At 35.4% G+C, this 27,590-nt stretch overlaps 1 long non-coding RNA gene across 1 annotated transcript; it reads left to right on the top strand.

The window, feature by feature from the left end:
• Window positions 1-793: 793 nt before the first annotated feature.
• LOC111093960 lies at window positions 794-24,549 on the top strand. Its single transcript, XR_005383920.1, has 3 exons — window positions 794-975; window positions 23,041-23,154; window positions 24,502-24,549. It is a non-coding gene; the product is annotated as an uncharacterized LOC111093960 (long non-coding RNA).
• Window positions 24,550-27,590: the final 3,041 nt, after the last annotated feature.

Genomic DNA, 27,590 nt, shown 5'->3' with positions numbered 1-27,590 from the left:
AATTATGATGTGAAGACATTTAATTAACTTTTAATTGAAATGGCTCCAGGAAGAAAATTATAAATAGCACATTTGTCTTCACTGTATTTGCATTACAAAACACAGAAAGTAATCAATGGACAAGAAAGCACAGTGAAACTCAGGGCACAGAGAATATGGCTGCCAGAAGCAGAAACACAAGACTCCAGAATAATGAACTGGTGCCGTCATTCCCAACCAGTGAGCCCAGAGTTCTAAACATGAATTAGGTGGGTTCTAACAAGCATCTTGAAAATACCAGAAATGACTAATATTACATATTCTCAAACACTATAACTGATTTGGGCTAAGAAGTTCCCAAGTTAATAGAAGGTAATATTAAAATTTTGTTCTTTGCTTTAGAGCTCAGCATCCTGCCACAGCATGATGTTACATGGCTGTGTGGTAGCCAGGAGGCAAGACATGCAGTGGGGAACACGACCTTACAGCTTAGAAGACTTGGTTCTTAATACTGGCCCCACCATGAATTTGAAACCCCATTCTTCTAGCTGTTCAGCCACCAAATCTGGAAGTTACCCTACATTCTCATTTTCTCATATTCCACAACCAGTCCAACAACAACAAATCGCATTAGTTAGTTATTCCTGTGAAGTATGTCCAGGATCCAACCATTTCTCCACTTCACTACCACGAAGGTTCATGGTACCACCATCTTTCACCTGTATTATTACACAACAGCCTCCTCATAATTATCCCTACAAGTCAGATCATGTCATGCCTCTATTCATGGAGCTCATTTCACTCAAAATAAAAGCTCAAGTTTCTGCCATGACCTAAAAAACTTTGTGGATTCTGTAGCCCATCTCACCTATACCCACCCTCCACTCCAGCCCCATGGCCTCTTTGTTGCTCTTCAAATGCACCAAGCACACTCTAATCCTAGGACTCTGCACTTGCTGATCCCCCCATCTGGCAATCTCCTCCAAACACCCCCAGGTAACTATGTGGCTTCTTTCCTTTCCTCCTTCAATGGCACTTTAAATATCAGCCTTTCCATAATGCCTGTAGAATTTATACATACTATACTCATATATACGTAGAAAATGTCTGGGAGATACATAAACTGTTAACAGCAGAAAATTCAGTTAAGTGGGAATAGTTTGGGAGCAAGGTGACAGAAAACAACATTTTATACTCTTTCATATACTTTTTGATATTTTTATAGTAAAATGATTAATGGTAGCTAATAATATGATAATGCTGAATTAATACCCAGGCCAGTTCACAGGAACTGTGATAGCCCTACCAGTTCTGGAGTATTATAGTTAATATGTTTTATGTGCTTAATAGTTTTAATTGAGTATAATTATAATTATACTATATAATTATAGTATATATCAAGTATAATTGACATATAACATTTTGGTTTCAGGTATACAAAATAAGGATTTGATATTTGTATATATTGCAAAATGATCACCACAGGAACTCAGTTAACATCCATCACCACATATAAGTTACAAACTTGTGTATGTGAAGAGTACCTTTAGAGATCTACTCTCTTAGCAACTTTCAAATGTACAGTATGGTTTGGTTACCTATAGTTATCATGCTATACATTATATCCCTAGGACTTATTTATTTTGTAATTGGGAGTCTGTACTTTTTGGCCACATTTACCCATTTCCCTCACCTACTCAAAACATAATAATCATAACTATGTAATTTTTTTGCAATGAGATCTACTAAGAAGATGACTAAAATTCTGTTGAGGGGTAACATTTTAATTGGAGTTGAGTTAGTCTTCTGTATTATCATGGCAGAAACATAGCCTAAAATGAATGATCAAGGCAAAGCATGCTCCAAGGTACAGAAATAGAGTGAAAGGAGATTTTACAGAGCAATTGTTTCAACTCTTACCGATGAAGTGAAGCCCAGATTCCTGATAACATCTACTTCCATCTCACAACCACACAGTGAAGGGAACCCCATCTTATGACTGATCCAGTTTCACTACTGGATATTCACCCCCCAAAATTAAAACACCAGTTCAAAAAGATACATACACCCCTATGTTTACTGCAGCATTATTTATAATGTACAAGATTTGTAAGCAACCCAAATGGCCATTGCCATGTTCTTATTCATGCACATGACTGTCACCAAAGGACTGTAAGCATCTTAAGGACAAAAGGAATCTCTTTTTTTTGTTTTTAAGATTTCATTTGTTTGTTCATGAGAGACACAGAGAGAGGTAGAGACATAAGCAGAGAGAGGAGAAGCAGGCTCCATGCAGGAGCCTGGTGTGGGACTTGATCTCAGAACTCTGGGATCACATCCTAAGCTAAAGGCAGATGCTCAACCACTGAGCCATACAGACATCCCGAGGACAAGAGGAATCTTCTGAATCTTTCTGTCATCAGCACTTGGCACATAGGGAAATTCATAATGTTTATTTAATCAATTGGTAAGTAATTAATGCCTCTTCTTTTGCAAAATTCTTTTCTACTCCCTCATTTCCAGTGAAGTGTTCGTCACATCATTGCTCCCTGCTTAAAACTCTCCAATGGCTCACACTATACTTAGAATAAAATCCATATTCTTCATACTGACCCATAAAGCTCTTTCTGATGTGGCCCCTACCTACCTCTCTGGTTTTATCTGTTTCTACTCTTTCCCACTCTAGGCACATTGACCTTTTTTTTTTTTTTTCCCATTCACCAGATGAGCCAAATTTATTCCTACTCTAGAGCTTTTATAAGTGTTGCTCCCTTCACTTTGAGCTCTCTAGTCCCCAATCTTCACATGTTTCTTCTTGCATTCCTTATCCCTTCCCCAACTATTGTCATTTATCACTATCCATATTTCCTCATTTGTTTATATGTGTTCTCATTTATACATATGGGATATGGGAGCTCCATGTGACGAAGAAGTCTTTGCTGTCTTGTTCACTACCACTATACTTAGCCTTTCAGTCAATGCCTGGCACATAGTAGGTACTTAATAAGTGTTTGTTGAATAAAGAAATTAATTCCTCCAGTACTACTCAGTCTTCTTTTCAACTATACTTATTTAATACAATAAATATTTGTTGGATAAATGAATCAAAACTGAATGTCATCCTTTTAGCATCAGAATGAAATCATGGCTTGGATGAAATATTGTAATTGGCTAGAAATATGCATGCAATGACATGGTAGAAAAATCAGAAAGAAGCAGACAAACTTATAGAACTATTGTGTATACATAAAGTTGTTTAATTCTCCAATTTATTTTCATTTTAGTTTATAAACAAATCCCCCTAAAATTATAGCCTCTGACTCTCTGGCACATAAATTTCTGACTTTAAAATCATTTTATTTCAAGCTTGATAGCTTTTGTCACTAGGTAGAGTAATTAAGGTGTAGTATTGGCCATAGCTAGGCTCAACTGACATTACTTTCTTTTCAGTGTTTTGTTACCTGCCTGTCTCTTTTGGCGGAGCTCATAGAAAGGCTCAGGGCTGAGTTATGTACATTCTCTTCTGGCAGGAGGTTTGTCAGGAAGATATATCTCCCCCATCTACTGAGTGGCCTCTGTTTTCCAAGACCTATGGCAGGTATGCCTGGCATACACTGCCAAGCCCCTCTCATCATCTCTAGTGGCCACTCTGTCACTGGCAGACAAAAGAATGGACTATTCCCTATTTGAGATCTCCATGCTTTTTGGCCTGCTCATTGTATTCTAGCCTTACTTTCTTCAGGTGGTATTTTATTAATAATTCAATATAAATTCCAAAAGCAATGCTTCAGCATGCCAGAACTGCTATCTCGTAGTAAGAGTAAAACAAGGGAGCTTAACACACTTTGCAAGCACAATCTCCATAGTGAATCCAAGAAATAGACAAAGATTATCAATGGGAATTATAGGCTATTACAGATAAACATTAACTTAAAAATTCAACAACATCATTTTATGGATGATGGGGAGTTCCAGAGGTGAATTAACTTTGTTACTTCACATGGCTCACAACTGGTGGAATAACTATGTATATAGTTATTTGTTCACCTGAATGTTAAGAAGACTAAGGTTTATAAACCTGTACTGATCCAGAAGCCACTGATTGAGTCCCACCTAGGACTATTTCCATATCTCTGTTTGGTCCATAGATTCAAATCATTCCTTAGGTTCTGCCTAATTGCATCATGGCTCAGGACAGGAATAGCAGCAGCGAAATAAAGTGTATTGACAATCATCTTTAGGTCAGGTCTTTCTTTGTGCAGTTGAGCTTTATATCCATCATCTCTTTCAAGACATCTTGGAAGGATTTTGCCCAACAGGGCTTTTACCAACATGAGATTATCCCAGCAAAAAGGTACTAAGCGGGTCCTGCTAGAAATCAGTCAAGGAAATGTTACCTACATCAGGATTCTGTGCATCTCAGAGGTCCCTTAATGGTGGGGAGGGGAGCATGACATGTACATGTACATGAACATCTGCCTCAGAGAAGGCACCGATAGCCAGATTACCACCTCAATTAATGACAGACTCCACCTTTTGTCTTTCATTCTTCATTGGACTGTGGAAAGAACAGAAGTGGAGTGACCAAAAAGGATTAAAAATGGAAGAGTAAATGACATGCTCCTCTCCATTGTAGATCCCTCAGTCTATGTCTTTAGCAGGGAAAGGGGAAGAAAAGCTTGACAGTGGATGAAATCATAAAGTTTGGGTTTATACAGGCCTGGACTTGTTCACATCTGAATGTAAAATTGTTCTAATGACTAAAAGTGACCCTAAAGCAATGAGTGCTGTCTCATTGTAAGAAAGCCTGTATTGATTAGAAATTACTAGTTAAATATGGGTGGAATTCAGGGAGTGGAGGAATGGAGAAGCTAAAAAAGTGAACACAGGGAAGGGGAGGAGCTTATGAAGAACATACTCCACTTCGTAAAGAGTTTGGACCTCATCCCGTGTATACATGCCTAAGAAGAGCCAAAGCAGCTGAAATATGAATATCATATTTACATGCATTCAATAAATATTTATTATAGACCTATGAAGTGTCAGGCTATGTTCTAGGAACTGGGGATGCATCGGTGAATAAAACAAACAACAAACCCTGACGTTGAAGAGTTTACATTCTAGTGGGAGAGAGATAACAGATTCTAAACAAAATGTGTATGTGTTTAATATCCAGTATGTTAGAATCTGGTAAGTGTTACAGAAAAAAAAATAAGGTAAGACAAATTGGAAGTACTGAAGCAGAGATGATGATGGGATTAGATTTCATTGTTTTCATGAGAGGCCATGGAGGCCACACTGAGAAGGTGACATTTCTTCAAAACTCAAATGAGGTGAGGTTAAGTATGAGACAATTGAAGAAAGAATATCTATTTATATATTTTTTAAAGATTTTATTATTCATGAGAGACAGAGAGAGAGAGGCAGAGACATAGGCAGAGAAAGAAGCAGGCTCCATGCAGGAAGCCCTATGTGGGACTTGATCTCAGGACTCTGGGATCATGACCTGAGCCAAAGGCAGAGGCTCAACCACTGAGCCACCCAGGCATCTCTGAAGAAAGAGTATTTAAGGCAAAGGAGATGGTCAGTTCAAAGGCCATAAGGCAGAACCCTGCCGCTGTATTTAAATAATAGCATGGAAGCCACTGTGGCTAGAAAAGAATGTGAGAAGAGATAGAAGAAGGAGATAGAATCAAAAGAGGCCATGACCAGGTATGATCTAAAATACCCTTGAATAACTTTGACTTTTATTCTGAGTGAACTAGGGAGACAATGAAGGATTTACATATGCAGAGGGGAGACATAAAGGGGAATATTGATCTCAATTATATTTTAAAACAATCATTCTGACTGGGTGACGGGCACTGAGGAGGGCACTTGATAGGAGGAGCACTGGGTGTTATACTAAATGTTGGCAAATTGAACTTCAATAAAAAAATTAAAAAATAAAAATAAAACAATCATTCTGTAATGAAGTAGCAGAAAGATAAATTAAGAAAACAATCCCGGGATCCCTGGGTGGCGCAGCGATTTGGCGCCTGCCTTTGGCCCAGGGCGCGATCCTGGAGACCCGGGATCGAATCCCACATCGGGCTCCCGGTGCATGGAGCCTGCTTCTCCCTCGGCCTGTGTCTCTGCCTCTCTCTCTCTCTCTCTGTGACTATCATAAATAAATAAAAATTGAAAAAAATATTTAAAAAAAAAGAAAACAATCCCATTTACAAAAGAAACTGAAGACACAATCAAATGGAAAGATATTGAATGCTCATGGAGTAGAAAAACAAATATTGTTAAAATGTCCATACTACCCAAGGCAATCTATAGATTTAATGAATCCCTATCAAAATACCAACACCATTTTTCACAGAACTAGAAAAAATAATCTTAAAATTTGTATGGAACCGGGCAGCCTGGGTGGCTCAGTGGTTTAGTGCCGCCTTCAGCCCAGGATGTGATCCTGGAGACCCGGGATCCATGCATGGACATGGAGCCTGCTTCTTCCTCTGCCTGTGTCTGTGCCTCTCTCTCTCCGTCTCTCATGAATAAATAAATAAAATCTTTAAAAAAATTATGTAGAACCACAAAAGAAGCAATCTTAAAAAAGAACAAAATTGGAGGTACCAAAATCCTAGATTTCAAGATATACTACCAAAGTTTTAGTAATCAAAACAGCACGGTACCAAACAAAAATAGACAATAAATCAATAAAACAGAATAGGCAGTCTAGACATAAACCCACAATTATATGGTTAACAAAGGACGCAAGAATATGCAATGAGAAAAAGGTATTCACAAATGGTGCTGGGAAAACTGAACAGCTAAATGCAAAAGAATGAAACTGGAGCACTTTTTAACATCATACACAAAAATAAATTAAAAATGGATTAAAGACCTAAATGTGAGACCTGACACCATTAAAATCCTAGAACATGGGATCCCTGGGTGGCGCAGCGGTTTGGCACCTGCCTTTGGCCCAGGGCGCGATCCTGGAGACCTGGGATTGAATCCCACATCGGGCTCCTGGTGCATGGAGCCTGCTTCTCCCTCCGCCTGTGTCTCTGCCTCTCTCTCTCTCTGTGACTATCATAAATAAAAAATTTTTAAAAAAATCCTAGAACACAGCACAGACATAATTTCTCTGACATCAACCATAGTAACACTTTTCCAGATGTGCCTCCTGAGCAAGGGTAACAAAAGCAAAAATAAACTACTGGGACTACATCAAAATAAGAAGCTTCTGCACAGCCAAGGAAACAAAAACAAAGAGACAACTTATTAAATGGAAGCAGATATTTGCAAATGACATACCGGGTAAAAGGTTAGTATCCAAAATATATAAAGAGCTTATACAACTCAACACACACACACACACACACACACACACACACTCCAATAAAAATGGGCAGATGACATGAAGATGTACAGATGCCAACAGATGCATGAAATGATGCTCAACATCATTCATCATCATGGAAATGCAAATCAATACCACAATGAGATACACCTCACACATGTCAAAATGGTTAAAATAAAAAACATAAGAAACAACAAGTATTGGCAAGCATGTGGAGAAAAACGAATCCTTGTGCACTATTGGTGATAATGCAAACTGGTGCAGCTACTGTGGAAAACAGTACAGAGGTTCCTTAAAAATTAAAAATAGAATTACCATATGATTCAGTAATTCTACTACTGGGTATTTACCCAAAGAATATGAATATGGAAAAAATGATTCAAAAAGATCAGGACACCTGGGTGTCTTTTGATTCTAAGCACAGTATACTTAAATTTGTGATAAACAGATATGTAAAAATGTGTTTTAAAAAAGTGTGTAGGGATGCCTGGATGGCTCAGTGGTTGAGCATCTGCCTTTTGCTCAGGGTGTGATCCTGGAGTCCTGGGATCGAGTCCCACATCGGGCTCCCTGCGTGGAGCCTGCTTCTCCCTCTGCCTGTGTCTCTGCCTCTCTCTCTTTCTCTCTCTCTCATGAATAAATAAATAAATTTTTTAAAAAGTCTATATAACATTAAGTGAAACACAGACTTAAGTAATTGTTATTTTTTACTAGTGTAAACTTAATCTTCCCACTAAAGGCTATGTAATTACTTCTCATTTCTTTTATTGGTCAACACACACACACACCAAACAAATGCTTAAGAGATTTCTTCAGGATGAAGAAAAAATAATACCAAAGGAAAATATGGAACTTCAAGAATAAAAGAGCAACAAAAATGGTAAGTATCTGGGTACTTGAAACAGACCATTTTTATCCTTTACGTTTTTTAAAATGTGCGACTGTTGAAAATAAAAATTATGTGGAAAATCCTGAAGAATCTACAAAAAGCTGTTAGAATTAAAAAATGAGTTTAACAATGTTATAGGCTTCAAGATCAGTATACAAAAGTTAAATGTTTTTCTATACACTAAAATGAATAACAAATTTATAATTTTAAATATCATTTACAATAGTATTAATTGAATTTTGAATTATTGACTACAATAGTATTAATTGAAATACTATTTACAATAGTATTAAATGAATATCATTTACAATAGTATCAAGAAACATGAAATTCTTAGAAATACTTAAACTATGTATATGAGCTGTATACAGAAAACTATAAAACATTACTGAATCAATTATGACTTAAATAGAGACATATGCCATGTTCACACCTTCTTAAGATATCAAATCTTTCCAAATTGATTTATAGATTCAATACAATACTTATCAAAATACCAGCAGGAATTTTTTTTTAACTTGACAAGCTAATTCTAAAGTTTATATGAAACAGAAGGCATACAATAGCAAAATAACTTTGAAAAAGAAAGTTAAAAAGTGCTGTAAAGTTTACATATGGAGCAGTGGAAGAAAGTAGAAAGTCTAGGAAGAGATGTATATATATATGGTCAATTCACTTTCAACAAAGCTACCAAAGTAATTCAAAGGAAAAAAGATAGTTTTCAACAAATGGTATTAGAACAATTGGATATACATATGGAAAGATATAAACATCAAACCTTATCTCACTCCATAAATAAAAATCAAGTCATAATGGATCATAACCATAATGTTAATAATGAAATTATAAAATACATAGAAGATAATAAAATAAAATATTTGGATTTTTTTTTTGGTTAGGCAAAGATGTATTAGATAAGGCACAAAAAGGAAAAATTGTAAAAGAAAAAAAACTATAAATTGAGCTTCTTAAAATTTTCAAACTTTTGCTCTTTGTAATATACTTATAAAGCAATGAAAAGGCAAGTCACAGACTGGGAGAAAATATATGCAAAACATATTTCTGATAAAGGCTGGTATCCAGCATATATAAAGAACTCTCAAAACTCAATATTAACAAAAGATCCAGTGAAATCAATAAGCCAATGATTTTTTTAAGCCAACGATTTGAAGAGACTCTTCACTAAAAAAAAAAATATGAATGTCAGAAATATACATAGATTTCTCAAAATCATTATTCTATTTTGAAAATGCAAGTTGAGACTACAATTAGATGCTACTACACACCCAGTACTTTAAAACTTAGTTGATAAAAACAAAAACCACATAATTCTATTTTAGGTTTTTTAATTCAGACAAAGCTTAGACAGTTCTGCTTCATGCAACACTGACTGAGGTCAGTCACTGATATTCAGTTGGCAACTGGGCTGTACTTGAAGGATCAAAACAGTTATACTCAATACACAAGTAGTTTCAGAGAAGAGAATAAAATAAAGAGAGAATAGAAAAGAAGTTAATATATCTTCTATATCAAAACATAAGAACATTTCAAAAAGGGAGAAACTACAGTCTAATCTCTGTCATGAAAATACACACTAGTAAAACAGCAATAGAGATATAGATATTAATGGATAATACACAATTACTGAATAGAATTTATCTCAAGAATTTAAGACTAGTCTAACATTTGAAACTAAAATACAACTTGAAAAGTATAATTTTTCCACATTAACTAATAAATAAGAAAAATCATATGACCATCTTAATAGATGTAGAAAACAAACCAATTGATAAAAGTCAATGCTCATCAACAATTTAAAAATAACTTAGCAAACTAAGAATATAAGAATCAAGTTTAATCTCCCAAATGTATCTACACAAAAATTCTATAGCTACTATCATACTTAAATGTAACATTTAAATGCACTCTTGAAAAGATAAATATGTGTACAGTCATCACTTATATTCAACATTGTACTGGAAGTCTAGCCAGTTTAGTAATATAAGAAAATGAATAAAATGCTATAAAGTTTGGAAAGCAAGATGTAGAACTCTATAGCTGGCACATGGCATTATTTTTATGCAGAAACTTCAAAAGAATCTCAGATAAACTATTATAATTAATCAATTAATTTAGTAAAATCACTGTACAGAAAATAAATACATAATAATCAATTTTAATTTTAAACATAAGCAACAATTGGAAAAATTAGTTTTTTTAAAAAAAATACTCTTTATAGAGGAAATTAGAAGATGGTGCCAGAGTAGGTGGACCCTAGGGTCACTTCATCCCATGAATACAACTGGATAAAAAAAAACAAACAAACTGGATAACTATCAAATCATCTTAAATACCCTAGAAATTGACCTGAAAACTGGCAGAACAAACTCCACAACTAAAGGTAGAGAAGAAGCTACAAAGAAGAAGGTAGAAAGTGTAGAGAGGCAGTTTGGGAGACAAATGGACCATGGCCACTGCAGTGGAAAGGGAGCCATAGTAGAGAAGAATGGCAAAAGACAAACTAGTACACTGGGGGCAGGGGGGATGCATGGGGAAAATGAATCCCCATAGCAATTGGCTTGGAAAGCAAGATGGGCCAAATTTCATGGGTTATGATTACTAACTTCCTTAATCTGGGGAAGACAATAGATAGCCCCAATAGATATCCAGATTCAGGAGCACAGAGAACTCCCAACAAAAATCAATAAAAGCAGAACACCAGGATATACTGTAATTAAATTTGCAAAAATATAGTGATAAAAAAATTTAAAGCAGAGAGACAAAAGAAGATAGTATCTTAGAAGGAAAACACATAAGGCTGGCAGGGAATTTTTCAGCAGAAACTTTCCAAGCCAGAAGAGAGTGACATGATATATTCAAAGCACTGAATAAGTAAAATCTTCAGCAAAGAACACTCTCTCCAGCAAGGCTATCATTCAAAATAGGAGAGATAAAGATTTTCCCAAACACTAAAGGAGTCCATGACTACTAAACCAGCCCTGAAAGAAATATTAAAGGAGACTCTGTGAGTGGAAAGGAAGGACCAAAAGTGGCAGTATAAATGTAGGAAACACAAAAGTAGTAAGAATAAATATTCTGTAAAAAAAAATGAGGCAAAGAACTCACAAAATTAAAGGATGTAAAACATAACAGCATATACCTAAAACATAGACAGGAGTAAAGAATGAGTTCAAAGTTAAATGATCATCAACTTAATATAGACTGCTATATGCAGAAGAGGTTATATACAAACCTTAGTGCCATATATAAAAAACTACTAAGATGCAAAGAATAAAGAGAAAAAAATCCAAATATATCACTGGAGAAAGTCAGCATATCAAGAAAGAAAAAAAGAAAAGAGAAAAGAAAAGAAAAGAAAAGAAAAGAAAAGAAAAGAAAAGAAAAGAAAAGAAAAGAAAAGAAAAGAAAAGAAAAGAAAAGAAAGAAGGAAGAATTAATCTTCATAAATAACCACAAAACAAATAATAAAATGACATAAATACATATACTATCAATAATTATTTTGAATATAAATGGAACAAATGTTGACATGGGTTGTCATGGGTTGACAGAATGGATAAAAAAACAAGATCCATCTATACAATGCCTACAAAGACTCATTTTAGACACAAAGACACCTGTAAAAAATTGAAAGTGAGGGGATGGAGAAACATCATGCAAATGAATATCAAAAAAAAAAAAAAAAAGCTGGAGGGGGACCTGGCTGGCTCAGTGAGTGGAGAATGCAACTCCTGATCTTGGGGTCATAATTTCAAGTCCCACATTCAGCATGGGGCCTATTTTTTAAAAAGCTGGAGTACTTATATAGGACAAAATGGACTCTAAGACAAACACTGTTAACAAGAGACAAAAAGGATACTGCATAATAATAAACAGGGACAATCCAACAAGAAGATATAACAATTGTAAATATTTATGTACCGAACATAGGCACACTGAAATACATAACAGTTAATAACAAGCATAAAGAAACTAATTGATAATAATACAATAATAGTAGAAGACTTTAACTCCACATTTACATCAATGCATAGATCAACTATACAGAAAATCAACAAAGAAACAATGGCTTTGAATGATACATTGGAACAGAAGAGTTTAACATACATATTCAGAACATTCCATCCTAAAAACAGCATAATACACATTGCTTTCAAGTGCACATGGAACACTCTTCAGAATACATCATATATTAGCTCACAAAACAAACCTCAACAAATTCAAAAAGATTGAAGTTATACCCTGCATCTTTTCTGACCATATGCTATGAAAGTAGAAGTCAACCACAAGAAAAAACTGGAAAGACCACAAATACATGGAGGTTAAATAACCTGCTACTAAACGATGATGGGTCAACCAGGAAATCAAAGAAGAAATTTAAAAATCACAGGGAAACAAATGAAAATGAAAATGAAAACACAATAGTCCAAAACCCATGGGATTCAGCAAAAGCTGTTCTAGAAGGAAGTTCACAGTGATACAGACTGATCTCAAGAATCAAGAAAAATCTCAAATAAACGACCTAACCTTATACCTAAAGGCGTTAGGAAAAGAACAAAGAAAACCTAAAATCAGCAGAAGGAAGAAAATAATAAAGATCAGAGCAGAAATAAATTATATAGAAACAAAACAAAAAATAACAGATCAATGAAACCAGGAGCTGATTCTGAAAAAAACATGAATAAAATTGATAAAATTCTAGCTAGACTTATCAACAAAAAAAGAGAAGAACTCAAATAAAATTACTAATGAGAGAGGACAAATAACAACCAACACCACAGAACTACAAAAAATTATGAGAATAGTATGAAAAACTATATGCCAACAAACTGGACAACCTGAAAGAAATGATAAATTCCTAGACACATATAAACTACCAAAGCTAAAATAGGAAGAAATAGAAAATTTAGGGGCACCTGGGTGGCTAAGTCAATTAAGCTCATCCTGGGATGGAGCTCCACTTTGAGCTCCCTGCTGAGCAGGAAGCCTGCTTCTCCCTCTCCCTCTGACACTCCCCCTGCTTGTACTCACTCACTCTCTCACTCTCTCTCCCTCAGATAAATAAATATTAAAAAAAAAAAAAAGAAATAGAAAATTTGAAAAGACCAATACCCATCAAATAAATTGAATCAGTAATCAAAAACTCCCAACAAACAAAAGCCCAGGACCAGATGGTTTCACAGGCTAATTCTAACAAACTAAAGAAGAATTAACATCTATTCTTCTCAAACTATTCCAAAAACAGAAAAGAAAGGAAAACTTCCAAATTCATTTTATGAGGCCAGCATTACCCTCATACCAAAACCACAAAGATATTGCTAAAAAACAGAACTACAGGCCAATATGCCTGATGAACACAGATTCAAACATCTACAATAAAATACTAGCAAACTGAGTCCAACAATATATTTTAAAAAGCATTCACCAAGATCAAATCAGATTTATTCCTGAATGGCAAGGGCAGTTCAATATTCACAAACAAAGCAATGTGATTCATCACATCAATAAGAAAAAGTATTGAAATCATATAATCATTTCAATAGATGCAGAAAAAGCATTTGACAAGGTATAACTCCACTCATGATTTTTAAAAAGCCTCAACAAAGTAGGTTTAGAGAAAATGTACGTCAAGATAATAAAGGCCATCTTTGAAAAACCCAAGCTAACATCATACTCAATGAGGAAAATCTGACAGTGTTTCCCCTAAGATCAAGACTAAGACAAAGATGCTCACTCCCCCCACTTTTATTCAATATAGTACCAGAAGTTCTAGTTATAACAATCAGACAACAAAAAGAAATAAAAGGCATCTAAATTGGGAAGGAAGAAGTAAAATTTTCAGTATTTGCAGATGACATGATACTATATATAGGAAACCCAAAAGAGTTCAACAAAAAAACTGCTAGAACTGATAAACACATTCAGTAAAGCTACAGGATACAAAATAAACATACAGAAATCTGTTGCATGTCTATACATGAATACTGAAGCAACAGAGAGAGAAATTAGGAAAACACTCCCGTTTACAATTGTACCAAAAACAGTAAGATAGCTAGGAATAAACCTAACCAAAGAGAGGAAAGATCTGTACTCTGAAAACTATAAAATACTGATGAAAGAAATTGAAGATGACACAAAGAAATGGAAAGACATTCCATGCTCATGGATTGGAAGAACAAATATTGTTAAAATGTCTATACTACCCAAAGAAATCTACACATTTAAAGCCATCTCATCAAAATGCCAACAGTATTTTTCACAGAACTAAAACAAGTCTAATATTTGTTTGGAACCACAAAAGACCCCAAGTAGCCAAAGCAATCTTGAAAAAGTAAAGCAAAGCTAAAGGTGTAGTAATCAAAATACTATGGTACTGGCACAAAAACAGACACATATTAATAGAACAAAAATAGAAAACCCAGAAATAAACCCACAACTATATGGTCAATTAATCTTTGACAAAGCAGGAAAGAATATCCAATGGAAAAAAAGACATTGTCTTCAACAAAACGTGGAAAAACTGGACAGCAACATGCAAATGGGAGAAACTGGACCACTTAGTTACACCACACACAAAAATAAATTAAAAATAGTTTAAATACCTAAATGTGAGAACTGAAACCATTAAAATCCTAGGGGAGAACACGGGTAGTAACTTCTTTGACATCAGCCATAATAACACTTTTCTAGATATGTCTACTGAAACAAAAACAAAAATATACTACGGGGACTGTATCAAAACTTTTAAAAAGCCTCTGCAGAGCCAAGGAAACAATCAACAAAGCTAAAAGGCAACCTACTGAACGGGCGAAGATATTTGCAAATGAAATATCTACTAAAAGCTTAGTATCTAACACACATAAAGAATTGATACAACTCAATACCCAAAAATCAAATAATCCAATTAAAAGTGGGCAGAAGATGTGAACAGACATTTCTCCAAAAAAGACATCCTGATGGCCAACAGACACATGAAAAGATGCTCATCATCACTTATTGTCAGAGAAATGCAAATCAAAACTAAAATACAATATCACCTCACATGTGGCGGAATGGCTAACATCAACAGCTCAAGAAACCATAGGTGCTGGTGAGGGTGTGGAGAAAAAGGAAACCTCATGCACTGTAAGTGGTAATGCAAACTTATGCAAACACTGTGTAAAACCTTATGGAGGTTCCTCAAAAAGTTAACAGCAGAACTACTCTATGATCTAGCAATCGCACTACTGTATACTTACCCAAAGAATATAAAAACACTAATTCAAAGGGACAGATGTACCCCTATGTTTATAGCACCATTATTTACAATAGCCAAGATATGGAAGCACCCAAGTGTCCACCAATTGATAAATGGATATAGTAGATAGAGTATGTATATTTTTTATATATAGTGAATTATTATTCAGCCATATTAAAGAATGAAATATTGCCATTTGCAGCGACATGGATAGAGCTGGAGAGTATAATCTAAGCAAAATAAGTCAGAGAAAGACAAATACCATATGATTTCACTCATACATGGAATTTAAGAAACAAAATGAATGAGCAAAGGGGAAAAGAGGAACAAGAGAGAGAGAGAGATAAATCAAGAAATCAAGACTCTTAATTATAGAGAACAAACTGATGGTCACCAGAGGTGAGGTGGGTTGGGGGATGGTTAAGTATGTGATGGGGATTAAGGAGTACACCTGTTGTGATAAAGACCAATGATGTATGGAATTGTCCAATCACTATATTGTATACCTGAAACTAATATAACACTGTATATTAACTAACTGAAATTAAAATGAATGCTTAATAAGCCTAAATAAATAAAATTAAAAATATATATAATAGTATCAAAAATCACCGAATACCAAAAGTAAATATAATAAAAGGCATTCAAGGACTCTACATTATAAAGCATTATTAAGCTACATTAAAGAAAACCTAAATAATTAGAACAAAGATTGGTAAACCGCAGGGTACAGCCTATTTTTGTACTGCCCATGAACTAAAGAGGGTTTTAACATTTTTTGAAGGTTGTAATACAAAAAAGAAGAACAGTATTGTATGCAGAGACTGTATGCAGCCCAGAAAGCTAAAATATTTACTATCTTTTTACAAAAAAAGTCACTAAATCCTGAATAGAGGAATATATCATTTATGTTATTTAGAAGACAATATAAATGTTAATTCTAAAAAAAAGAAATAAATGTTAATTTTTTTCAAAATAGTATTAGTTATTAAGCTATTAAGCAAATTAGTTATTAGACCCAATAACCCTAAGTCAAACTCCTAATAGATTATTTTTTTGTAAATTCACAAGCTGATTCAAAAATTTTTACTGAAATGCAAAAAGCCAAGATTAGTTAAAATAATCTTTAAAAAGGAATAGTAAGGGGATCCTGGGTGGCTCAATTGGCCAGTGTCAAGTATCTGCCTTCTGCTCATGTCATGATCCTAGGGTGCTGGAATCAAGCCCCAAGGTATCAAGCCCTAATCGCTATCTCTGTCTTTCTCATAAATAAATAAATAAATAAATAAATAAATAAATAAATAAATAAATAAATAAATTTTGAAATTTTTTTAAAAATTAAAATAATAGTAAACTTTAAAGTCTTATTACTACTATACCATAAAGCTATAGTAATGAAAACAAAATACTACTGGCTCAAAGTTAAGTAAATAAAACAGACTAGAAAATCCAGTCACTGATCCACACAAACCCAGCTTCTAGTCAATAGAAAGGAGAAAAAGCATAATCTTCTCAATAAATGGTGCTAGATCAATAGCATCCATAAGGGATATTACAACAACCTTGACTTCTATTTCATACAAACATAGAAATCAATTCTAAATGGATCATAGGCCTAAATGTAAAAGGTAAAAACAAATCTCCTAGAAGATAACATACGATAATATCTTCAAGACTTTGAGGCAAAGAAAGATTTCTTCAATAACATAAAAAGCTCTGACCACAAAGAAAAGTTAGATAAACTGATTTGGTTAAAATTAAGAACTTACCTTCATTAAAAGATACCATTAAACAAGGATGCCTGGGTAGCTCAGTGGTTGAGCATCTATCTGCCTTCTGCCTTAAGCAGAAGGCTGTGATCTCGGGGTCCTGGGATCAAGACCTGCATTGGGCTCCCCTCAAGGAGCCTGCTTCTCCCTCTGCCTATGTCTCTGCCTCTCTTTGTGTGTCTCTCGTGAATAAATAAACAAAATCTTAAAAAAAAAGAGAGAAAACTAACTATAGCCTCGGAGATTTTTAAACTACATATATATGACAAGAATTTGTATCTAGAATATGTAAAATACTATTATACATTAATAATAAAATGATAACTAAATCCAATTAAATGAAGGGCAAAAGATTTAAAAATCAATACACAAAAGATGACATCCAAATGGCAAATTAACATATAAAAAGGTGCTCAACATCATCAGTAATTAGGGAAATGCAAATTAAAACCACAGTGAGATCTCACAATACATTCACCAAAAGGCTATTTTTTTTCTTAAATATTCAAGTATAGGCCAAGATACAGAGCAACTGAAACTCTTACACACTGATGGTATGAGTGTAGACAGATGCAGCCACTTTGGAAAACAGCATCTGCTAATAATAAATACATACTCTATGACCTAATAATTCTATTCATAACATAAGCATATACCTAACACAGCCACATATGTATGTGTATCCAAAGACATTCATCAAAATATCCACAAAGTATTATTCATAACTGCAAAGACCGGAAGTAGTTCAAATGTCTATCGGCAATAACAGAAAAATAGTCACAACATATTAATAAAATGGAATACTATGTAGCAAAGAGAATAAACTACAACTATGTGCCCATAACATGGATGAAACCCACAATCATAAGGCTGGGAGGCGGGGAGGAAGCTAGACAAAAAATAATAATACATATCAAACTCAAAATAAGTGAAGCTATTCCATGCTGCTAGATGTCATAACAGAAATTATTATAGAAGGATAATAATTAGAAAAAGCATGATGAAGCCTTTTTGGTTGCTAGTAACATTCTATTTCTTGATCTAAGTGGTAGTTACAGGACTTTGTTCCCCTGTAAAAATTCATTCAATTACAATTTACAGACTTTTCTGCATTTATGTTAACTTTCTATTGAAATAGAAAAAGAAAAATTGAAAATAAAAAAAGAGAATTATGCTATGTATATGAAACATTAATGAAAAGAAAAGCCTCAGACTAAATTGATTATATTTAACCACGAATAAGCTGTAGGCAGGAACTCTAGATATGGGCACTGTGTTGAAAAATGTCTCCCAAAATTTATGCTAACCTAGAACCTCAGAATGGGACCTCTTCAGGAAATAGGGTCTTTATAGACATAACCAAGTAAGACAAGGGTCTTAACTGGATTAGAATGGGCCCTAACCCAGTGACTGCTAAACTTAGAAGAAGAGAAAAAATTTGGACAGACACAAGAGAAAAGAACGCCACATAAAAACAGAGTACACATGGAGAATGCCATACAACAGAGGCAGAAATTGGAGTGACACGTCTACAACACAAGAAACCCCAAGGGTTGCTGGCAACTAATAGAAGCTAGAAGAGGTGAGGAAAGATTCTTCCTAAAAGCCTTGTCAAAAACCATGGCCCTGCCAGCACCTTGAGCTTGGGCATTTTTTAAAACAGAGTTTGGTCTGCTACACCTGTAAATTAAAGATTAAGTGTTTTGCCTATAAATTACCATTCTGCCATGAAGAGACAAATGTTTTTACATATTAAAAGTAACAGCTGTGTTATTTAACCCAACAGAGGAAATACATGCAAAACACCATTTCAGGTAACCCTAGGAAAGATGGTTATGCATTGAAAACTTGGGATAGCAAAAACATAGTAATCAGGTTAATTCACTGAGAGTTATTCTGTGGTGGGGGAGAAGGGAAATGACTGTGTCATATAAGCACTCCCCCAGAAATGTCCAATCCTGACTGGTCATAAATGCTAAAAGGATAGATCTAACCCTTCAGCATCTGAAATTTACTGTACTTATTGAAAGGGGATGCAAGGGGAAGGCCACATAGAGTGAAGTGGATGAGGAACCCTTTTTCTTATATTGATTGCTCATTTTCACAATGGGTGCATTCTTCTACAGATTAAAAACCACCTTCATTTTTTAAAATAACATTTGCAATCAGAGCTCATATTCCCTGAGGTTTGAACTTCAACCATGAGATCATGCATTTTTTGTTATAAAGTCAGAGCTTATACATAGGGGTTACTTTAAATGGGATGACAAGTTTGGTCTCACTGTGTTCTATTAACGGTTTTGCTTCCTTTTGTTTCAAAACAATCAGTGAATCCAGGAAGGGTGAAGCTAAGGGGCAAAAGCACAGTCTTGTAGGTTTAAACACCTTTCTTTGAAATTGTGATAACCTGCCCAAGACCTGAGTTATATCTGCACTAGTTCTGGAAAATGTGTATTTCTAGTGCATCCTTAGGGTACATATAACTACAAAGAGAATGCTAACTCAACTACAGAAATAATTTTTAAGGGATCTCAGATATTTTGAAAGCATTTTTTGTGATTTGCATTGTTAATAACAAAGTATTCTGATTAATTCAAAGAGCCTCAACCACACTTTATTGATTTGCTTATTACTACACATAGTTTAATAAATTAAATTTAAAAATAAATAATAAATCTTTTTATAAAATATATAACCAAAACTTTTCACTCAAACTGTTCTTCCTGTCCATCATTTCTCTGTAACATCTTAATCTAACAAGTGTAACCTGTTTTAAGTGAATTCAATATGTTTAAACTTGTACTTACATTGCAGATTACTCTGGGAAACAAACTGAGGGTTGCAGAAGGGGAGGTGGATGGGGCATGGGGTAAATGAGTAATGGGCTTAAGGAGGGCATTTGATGAGATGAACACTGGGTGTTTATACTTTATACTGGCAAGTTGAAATTAAATTAAAAAAAAAATTGTCCTTGGGTAAATCCTTATTAAAAAAAAAAGACACTCTCATAATGTGCTTAAAAATAAAACTCAATTTACATACCACTTGTGACGAATATATTTGAGTAAAATAAGATATAAATCCAACTCCCCACTCTACCAGCAGAGACTTACATGGCCACTCCTTCACTTCACTCAGGACTTTCAAATACCTCTAACCATAAGAACTGCCCTGACCACTCTGTATGAAATAGTATTCCATGCCTATAATTCTCTACCTCTCCTTACTCTGCTTTTTATTTTCAGAGTATTTATCACTATCTGACAAATTACATATTTATTTTTATTGTTGGCATTTAATTTCTATTTTATCCCAGTAGAATGCAACCACCTTGAGGGCAGAGTTTGTTTGCTGTGATCTCGCTCCAAGAACAATCCCTGGCAAAGAGTAGGCAATCAATAAATAACCTGCTAAATAAGTGAATAAATACTATAGAGTAATAGAAAATAAAGTCTTATGATCTATAATGAAAAGAAGCTGAACATTTTCTTATATGTACTAGATCAGGAAGAAAGTATCCCAATATAATTTCCTAGAATTATTTTTTATTGAGTAAAAAGCTTCAGGGCAGATCTTTTATGAGCTAGCCATCAATCTTCTATTTTTAAGTCCATAAGGATAATTAACTTAGTACAGATTTTTTTTTAAAAAACTATAAAATTGTTGGGGCACCATGGTAGCTCAGGTGGTTAAGTGTCTGATTTCAGCTCAGGTCATGGTCTCAGGGTCCTGGGATCAAGTCCTGCATCAGGGGCTCGGCTCAGCTGTGAGTCTCCTTCTCCCTTTCCCTCTGTTCTTTCCCCAGCTTGTGCTCATGCTCTCTCTCTTTAAAATAAATACATAAAATCTTTTTTTTAAAAAGTAAAATTATTAAAAACTGCTTAATGGTAGCAATAGTTAAGAATAGGGAATGGGGGTGGAGAGTAAATCTAATCTCTCCAAAGACATAACAGTTCTTTGATTCAGGTGCAGCCCATTCTGACTGAAGTAAGAGGTTTTGTAGTGTTTCCCTTATGGGAGTTCTGACCTCTACCTGTCAAACAGGAAGTGATGAAGCACTTGTCCTTATTATTATGCACTTTGTGTGGATAATGGATGGCTTTTTTATTTTCTTGAAGTTAGTACTTTATGAGTCACCTCTGAAATGTTTTCTTTCTTGGGTGGCCTTTCATTGTGCTCTACTATGGTAACACCTATTCTTCATCCTTGTCATGCCTGGAGTAAGGGAGCATTTTAGAAAATGAATCTGCACTATACTTCACACCACAAATGATATGCACCCCATAATTTCTCAATATGTTCATACCTACTGTGTTAGGTAGTTTGTGTTGTACTTCAGAGAGCTGCTCCTGACCTCAGACATTCCTCATACCAGTAGTTCTTTCCCAGGACACACTAGCCACTGGGTAGATGAAAGAAACAGACCCAGAGTGGCTCCCTTCCACCAGAAAGGATTTTGACTCAGCAAAATGGGCTCTCTGATCCTAACAGACTAACCCTACAAGACTAAAGTCTTATTTCTGACTCCACGGGAAAAACTTGAAGGACCATACAGAATCCATAGGAGAAATGTGTCACTTCTAAATGTACCAAACCAGAGGAAGATCATTATTATGCTAGTGTTTTCCAGTGTGCCCTGTTGGATTCTGAATGTAACTCAGGGCTTCCATCTTTTGGAGCAGAAGGTTTAGACTCAGTTATGCTGCTAGCAGCAAAGAAAACCCAAATCTCAGTTACTTATAACAATATGGTGTAGTTCTCACTTATGTAGCACGTTCAAAAGTCAACTTCACCTCTACCATCTTCATCCCCAGCCCAGGCAGTAGGCACAACCCCCCTCTGTTGTTGTGCCTACACATAGGAGTAAAAGAGTAATGATGGAACTATACAATGGTTCTTAAAGCTTTTGCTCAGGAGGGACATATGCCATCTCCACTCACATCTCATTGGCCAAAGCAAATTCAACTCCAGTAGCAGTGGGGTGGGACACTAAAGCTTCTGGAGGAAGGGGCCAACAGGCAGGTGTAAAAAAAGTTTTGAATTATACAATCTACCATCCCTGTGATCTAAAATCTTGAATGGTTTAGGACAAGATTGTTTGACCAGTGTGGGAATGTTCACATACCACTTTGAGAATCTGATAAAAAGTACAGAACCCATCCCTAGAAAAATGTACACACCTACAAACCTATTCCCAGAAATATGCACAAATACAAATACCTACAAATGTTTGCATATAACTTCAAGAGTCAGAGATACCTAGCTCCATATATGAACTCTAAACCTAGAATAATAACTTGTTTTAAAGAGAAATTTTTTCCACTGATCATTAAACAAACTGCTATTTGTTAACATTGAAGTTAGCTTTCTTATTATACTTGAAATTAGAGGAGAAAGACCTCATGCAGGAGGGACATCTAGGTTCTCTGCAAACTGTCTGCTATGCTAAATCACTGCCCTCCACACCACCTGGAAAATTCCATTGAAAGGGGAACACATTGCCTTTAAGATATATTTTCTTCTGGTTTAAATTGTCCGGCATTTTATCATATTGCTTTTTTTCCTTTTACTGTTTTACTGTTTTATCAATCATATGCATGTAATACTAAACTTAGTAATACAGAGTAATACACCAAGTATCACCAAGTAGTAATACTAAATAAATCATACTGTCTTACCCTAAGGCAACCAAAAGTTGTTGAGTTTACACAAACATAATACCTTTGGGTATTTGTGGCTCTCTCACTCCACGGAGCTGAAGATCATAATCAACATATTTTCTAAACTCCAGCAAAATCTTCAAATGTGGCCACAATGAAGATTGGATAAGGGAACTGCGAGAGAGAGGGCAAGGCCATTCATCACCCTACTCCGAAAGCAACTCTACCAATGGAGCCTGATGAGGGTATGTGATCTGCCATAGATGCAATGACATTTTATCAAATGTCAAATAAGGTGAAATCAGTCACCTCCTAAAGTAACAAAAATCTGACAGAATGGTCAGCTTACTCCTTAGAAGTGCCATTTTTGTTCATACTATAATTTGAGTTCCTTTGTTTTTTTTTAATTATTCAAAGTGGCATCTTGAGTGAAGTTGGATGAAGTTCTGGCTTTCCGATCTGCACATTTCTCTGTGGGGTTGGGTAAAACATGAAGCAAACACTTTAATTTCAGAAAAGAAAATACCCTGAATATTTTATGACTGCAAATTTCAACTTAAAGCAGACACAACTTGAAGTGCTGCTCCTGTACACAGAGGGAGAGGCCCAGCAAGTCATAGGCCCACAACCAAACTGGGTTCTACTCAAGCCTCTTGCACAGGCAGTGCAGTTTTGCATGCCAAGGGACCTGCTGCCTGAGCCTTGAGGGATATAATGGACACTGTTCTCAATAGAGAATTCATTTCTAATATCCTCATCTAAAGAGACTCTCAACTTCAGATTTATTTTCTATTGGGGGAAGAAAATACTTTGTGCTATAAAATCTCATTAAGAATCAAAACAAAATAATTTTATGTTGGGATTTACCCACAATTCAGAAATGCTGTCTTTTGGATTCTAAAATTCTATTTGAACTTTACATGTAACTGTGTGCCTTGCTTTAAGCAAACCCAACACATAAATGTCCTGATTAAGGAGTGAGAATTTGCTATACAAAACTTTAAGGATCCCTTTAGCAACCTTCTCAGAATGAATTTAAAAATAAATTGTGAAAATATAATATACATTCTGGTACGCAGGTAAGATATTAGGTGAGTATGCCATCTACCCATTATTTACTTATAATAATATTCCTTAAGACTTTACTAAAACATAGGTATCAAAACAACAAAAACCTTCCAAGTATAAAGAATAGCTACATTCTATGATTTGCCAAATGACTAGCTGTTTAAGATAATAATAAAGGCAGTAGTATTTGTCTAAAATATACAAAATATACAAAATGCCATTGCCCTCTGAGATATATGGATTAACTATTATTAATTTCATGTTAAGGGCTTTAAGTATCAAATCATTACAGCATATTGCAATTTTTATTTTTTTGACAATAATCACTGTGAAATAATTGAATGGTATACATGTAACATTTTTCCCATATGGTCCCATTATAAGTCTCATTTCAGATGCCCCCCCCCCCCCCAATATTTCTCAATGCTCTGGGAATATCCCATACCAGTTATCAGCCATAAATACTATGTCAGCTTCAACCACAGTACATTATCAACTAGCACTCTTCTGTTCCCCTTCGTCAGGACTCCAGGAATGGATGGCTATGGAACAGGCACGATAAGACACCTTTCAAGCTTTTATAGACCAATGAGAAGATAGGTCTCCAGATAATGGGCCATTTTAATATTCTAATGCCTCAGATTCAGACATTCCCATTACAGAGATGTCATGATTAGAAAACACAAAGGAAAATCACTTTACATGATTTACAACTATTCCCTGATATTTAAAAATATCACATACCCCTTCCTAATGCTTTATTGCTTATGGCAAGACATGCTACATGCTGATATCAGCTTAAAATTGAAATAAAATATAGAGAGTAGGAGGGGTGGGAAGACTTATCAGGGACAGAATAGAGCCCAGAAATTTTGATTAGCAATCATCTCCACCATGTAATGAGTTTCCGGACCAGCAGGGGTGAAATTGCATACCAAAAATCACAATAAATTATTCTCCATTTGAACACAGACTAGCCATATCATCACCTAGTTCCAGGTTTAGAAGATTGAACTTATCAAATGCATTGCTGAACAAAAGCTGGCCTTCATTTCCTAATGCAGTTGAGTGTGCTGGATGATTGATTGAGTGTGGATGAAGGTTCACTACTATGGAACAATGATCAAAGACCGTATATCAACCACTGGGCATTCAGTGCTGTTATTACAGTGTCAATCAATAAACATAGTCTTTTAAGAGACTCTACTAGTAACACATTAATTCAAGAGCTAGGCCAGTATATTGAATAATTGCTCCACAGAGAAATTCACAAGGTACCACAGTTGCTATGTCCCTTCCTTCAAGTAATATCACCTGTTACTGGAGTAAGAAGGTATCTATGCCTTCTGGATGTTTAAAAAAGCTGGTTAATTTTTTTTTTATCAAAATAGTTTAGAACAGCCTTGAAGGGAGATTGTAAAGAAACCATTTCAGTGTCCTCACCTACATTTGCGAACATCTCCATTCCCCCCAATCCATGTCTTTCAGTAGCATCACAATAAAAGATACAAGTATGCCTAGCAATTCCCAACAAATACCAATTGCAAAGAAAATCAAGCCAATGAACAAAGGAAACGGCAGAGAAGCATAGACTTCTCTAAGGTTCTCTGCTTCTTATTCTTGATAAATATGAGCAAAAACGTGCATTTATGTTTAGATGCAGTTTAATAAAAAATTCTCCCTGAGATATTTTCTAAGTCAACAATGTCCTGCTTATCTGTATACAAATAGTTGAATTTCAATCATTCATTCATCCAATTGTTCATTCAAGATTAATTCAACATGTTAAAATATGTGATAAGCCTGAGTTCAGAATTGGAGATACAAAATAAAAATGTTTATCTATGCCCTATGTTTAAATACTAATTAATTAGAAGGGGGAAAAAAGTAGGATAAGTATAATGATAGAGATAAGCGCTAAGTATTTTGAATCTCCTGTGAAGACTATCTAAACAAAATGAGAAGCTGTCAAGGAGGACTTTCCCAGGCGTGACACCGGAGTTGTCCTAGAGGAAAACAAGGATAGAGTGGAGTGTACTGAGAGTACAGCCTGAACAAAGAAATAGAGACCAGAAGAGACTACAGCTATTCTGCACTGTGGGATGTGAAAGAGTGCTGGGCAAGGAATAGCAAGAGTTGAGTAGAGGGGTGGTCAGGGCAGATCAGAGGGTCTTATGATAACAGTCCAAAGACTGACTTTAACAAAAAGCAATATAAGCCACAGAAGAGAAGTAAACTAGTAAGATATGCGTTTTTCAGAGGCCTTTGTGAGGACTGTACAAAAAATGGGTCTGACCAGAATCAAAGCACTCAATTAAAAATAGTCCAGAGGAAAGGGATTGAGAAACCTGAACTATGGAAAGAAAGGAGAAATTAAAACATGGGAGGCAGGGATCCCTGGGTGGTTCAGCAGTTTAGCATCTGCCTTTGGCCTAGGGTGTGATCCTGGAGTCCCCAGATCGAGTCCCACATCGGGCTCCCTGCATGGAGCCTGCTTTTCCCTCTGCCTGTGTCTCTGCCCTTCTCTGTGTGTCTCTCATAAATAAATAAAATATTTTAAGAAATAAACAAATAAAACATGAGGGGCAGGCCACCTGGGTGGCTCAGTGGTTGAGCATCTGCCTTTGGCTCAGAGCATGATCCTAGAGTCCTGGGATCGAGTCCCACATCAGGCTTCCTGCAGGGAGCCTGCTTCTCCCTCTGCCTATTTCTCTGTCTGTCTGTCTCTCTCTCTCTGTGTGTGTCACTCATGAATGAATAAATAAAATCTTTAAGAAAAAAACAAAAACAAAACCAAAAAACATGGGAGGCAAAATTGCCAAAGGCCTCTGCTTCATTGGATATAAGGGTGAGGGAAAGGGAAGAGGCATTAAGGCCCTGGTTTGGGGTTCTTGGCAATTGAGTGAAGGATGATGCTGTTGAATTAAATGATGAAGGGAGGAAGAGAAGCTAATGTAGACTGTAAATAATGAGACCAGTCATCATCTGTGTTTGAGGGCCTATGAGACCACCAGTGGCGGATGGATTTTTTAATCTAGGACTCAGGGTGGAGGTCTGCTGATATATAAAGATGGAAAAGTTTTTTCCCAGTTGTACAACAATTGGTACCCAATGCATGCATGGTATTGCCCACAAAGAGCATGTGATGCAGTAAGAACCATGGCTGAGGCATCCCTTGATATTTAAGACATGTAAAGAGGAAAAGGAGCCCAATTTTGAAAGAGAAAGACTAATCAGAGAAAAAAGGGAACATAACATAATTGGAAGGAAAAAGTTATTGAGCAATGCCAAATATACAAATCCAGCAGAGAATGTTCCATAAGGCTAGAGACTGGAAAATATCCATCAGATCTGGCAACTACAGAATGTCATCATATTCAATAATATGATAATGGTAAACCTGGAAAACACCAAGTTGAGGAAAGAATAATTAAAAGTAACAAGAGTAGACTATTATTTCAAGAAAGTTGAATAACAAGGGGGTTAAGAGATTATGTACTAGTTCAAAGGGGAATTGAAAGGTTGAGAGCAGTTATTTTACAACTTTGTTTTGTAAACAAGTGTGGTTTAAGTGTATTTATAAACTGGAGGGTAGAAGCTATGAAGATGAGGA

The sequence above is a fragment of the Canis lupus genome, chromosome 34, assembly GCF_011100685.1.
Source record: "Canis lupus familiaris isolate Mischka breed German Shepherd chromosome 34, alternate assembly UU_Cfam_GSD_1.0, whole genome shotgun sequence".
Classification (NCBI taxonomy): Eukaryota; Metazoa; Chordata; class Mammalia; order Carnivora; family Canidae; genus Canis; species Canis lupus.
This window is presented reverse-complemented; position numbering and strand designations above follow the sequence as displayed.